This window comes from Limulus polyphemus, unplaced genomic scaffold (assembly GCF_000517525.1).
Source record: "Limulus polyphemus unplaced genomic scaffold, Limulus_polyphemus-2.1.2 Scaffold1130, whole genome shotgun sequence".
In the NCBI taxonomy this organism is placed as follows: Eukaryota; Metazoa; Arthropoda; class Merostomata; order Xiphosura; family Limulidae; genus Limulus; species Limulus polyphemus.
In genome coordinates, this window is record NW_013666740.1 from 232959 (window position 1) to 236057 (window position 3099).

The 3099-nt window shown below is 32.5% G+C and overlaps 1 protein-coding gene across 1 annotated transcript in view; it reads left to right on the forward strand.

Annotated features, from left to right (window-relative positions):
* The window catches only part of LOC106462273 (heterogeneous nuclear ribonucleoprotein R-like), a 68271-nt gene that overhangs the window by 63532 nt on the left and 1640 nt on the right, over positions 1 to 3099 (forward strand).

Genomic DNA, 3099 nt, shown 5'->3' on the forward strand with positions numbered 1-3099 from the left:
GGGGAAGCCAGCCAATTCCTCAACAGCCACTTAGTTCTGGAGGTTACAATAGTTATGGTTATGGATCATTAGAAGGGGACTCACCATGGTATCAAGACTCATTTGGACAACAGTGGGGATAAGCTAACATCTCTTAGTAAATGCAGTTTAGAACCATATGAAATACAAGCCTGACAAGAAGAAAGTGTCGTCAGTAGGGAGTTTCCTTGTTTTAAAAGGGAACAAGCTTCCACCTGTAGAACATGCACTTGTCAGTACATGGTAATGTTGTGTGTAAGTCATTCTATTGTAGTACCTAACTTTATCAACAGTAGATATTTCAGTATTCAACCATTGTTTTATCATCTGGTTAGTTCTAACATCAACTTGAATATCTTACAGGCCAAAAAGACACTTTTATCATCCTGCTTGTAAATTTATTCCATTTACAGAAATTTGTATTTCTTCTACCAATCTGGATAATAAATATAAAGAACCCATTACGATATCAAAGTGATTATGTACATTATAACTGTATCATCATGAACTGAATTAAATAACTTCTCAACTTTTCCTTGGTTTATACTGTGAATGCTTACAAAGGGTATTTCTAGTCTAAGACCCCTCAGAGTGATGTATAAGTAAGCAGAAGGAAGAGTTCAGGTAACTAAATAGGTTAGTCAGGTTATTGAGTAACTGGCTGGTAATTATTATAATTTTTTTTTTAATGTCTCCTAAAGCTGATGGCATCAAAACCCCCTATTATGTAAGTCTGTGATGAAAGGTGTAACCTGTCAATTGTCTCAATAAATGTCTTTTACCATATGCTGTTACATGTGTGTCTTTATTACAAGGAGAAATTACAGTATATCACACTTGTTGTTGGTTTTTCCCATGAGCATTAAAACAGAATTAATCTTTACTGTACGTAATTGTCAATTAATTAGAACTTTTTGAGTAAACAAGAAAATTTTTCATTTCTAAACCCCAAAATATTCGTTTTAGTTCAAAGTGATTTGTAATAAATTGTACTACCGCAGTATTTCTATCAATTAAGTTTGACAATAAATATAAAGTCAGAGCTATGGTTTTACATATCTGCTGTGACAGTTTCTAGCACTTAATAATAGGGCCCTGTGAATCACAAAATGTGTTTTCGAATTAAATCATTACGACATATTCAAATGGAATCAGCTGTGCAGATTATAGGGTATGTAGGCCTAATTAACTTTTTAATCAAATAGAAAATGGTTTATTTATTTATGTAGGGTGCTTCTACACACAGTTAGTAATGAGTATAAAAGTAAATATTTCTAAAAACAAAAGATATGTATTTAAACATCGGGAGAAGAATGGTACAAGTTTTTTTACCAGGAAACAGGTTCCAGTATATAAACTGAATTAAAAGCTAAATTCTAAAGTTTACCGTAAGTGATGTAGATTCGGAAATATAAAATCGGGGACCAAGCTAACGAAATGAATCGAATACTCAATCCCGATTCACTATCGTATCGAATTTCGAAGCTTCGCAGGGTCCTACTTAATCTCATAACTTTTAAATTATACTTTCCAAGAAAGTCGAGAGAGTATTCACTTGACAGACAGGGATACTATTTTGGGATAACAAATAATTTGTATTTACTTGTTGCAGTTCTAGGACAATTTCTTCCATTTTTAAGTTAATGAAAAGTGAGGGGTAGAAAACATAGTACAAATACAAAAAGATATATAGTTAGTTCTGCAGGGGAACACCTTATTACTTATTTTAAAAGTTGCTCAATTTGAATTTCAACTAAAGTAAAAAAATAATAAAAACTTGCAAAATTTCAGCAACATAACAATAGTTATAGTGCGTTAATTTAACTATAGAATATCACTTTGGTCCGGCATTTAAAGAACTTAATTTGTTTTAAAATTGTCTCTACACATGATACTAATCATGTAACTGCAGTGGTATCAGTTCACCTTGTACATGTAATAAGCAATTTGGTTAGTATTGAAACGAGATAGTTAACTAGGCCATGTATTTTATTTTACTCACCATCATGCCCAAAGTTGAACAAAATACGCGGCCTAACTAACTAATGAATGAATATTTGCTGTAAAAATCTTATCAATACTATAAGTGTAGGTACCAGTTTGGCCGCCAATTTTGATTTCATTCAAGTCGCATACTCAATCCTATTTTGGCCGCACATTTTTTTCACATCTAAGATGTTTTTGATTGATACCATATCCAAAAACAGACATTAAAATGCGATCCAGCAAGCTAGTTTAAAGATAAATGACAGGACCACTACTATACGTTGATTTTGTAAAGTAATGAATTACAATCTTAAATGTGTATTTCGTTTAAAATTAAGAGGGAATCCTCAATAGCCGTGGCACTTAAAATTCTTTTAGGCAGGATTAGAGTAAATTAATGAGTGTGACCTTCGGCGTGATCAAGTACATCAATCGAAAGGGTATGGCCTCATGAGTCCAAAACTGTAATTAGATCACAAATCGATCAAGAGATGACTGAGCTGTGATCCATAAGTTTGTACTTTTTTTTTGGTGGGGTGGGGACAACAACAACTCGGAGCCGTTCTGAGCTGTTATTCCGCGGCTAAAAATACCCATTATTTCCTCCATTTCAAAGACAATAGGATAAACGTCTCGCAACAATGAAAGAAGCAAACAATAGGACAAGAAGAGAAGAATCAAAATGTTAATACCAGATAACCTATATATCTGACTCTTAAAAGACGATAAAAAAAAAGATCTGTAACAGAATGAAAGATAACGATGAAGAAAGGACAATAAAAACTTGAAAACTGATGAAAAAATATAGCACAAAACGTTTAAAGGAATGAAGTGATTTTTTTTCTCGTAATCCTAGAAATGTAACATTGTTTATTTGCTGGGTAATAAACTGATGTAAGATTATTAATTATTATACCGTATTATATATATATATCAAACGACAAATAGAATATGTTCTAAATAATAAATATGCCTTAAAAACTAGTTTTAAGTTTATGAAATGCGGTTTAAAATCGCATGTAAGAATGGCAAGAAGACGGATATCAGAGGCGCAGAGATGGCAAATTATTGGCATGAATTCCGCTGGTATGTCCT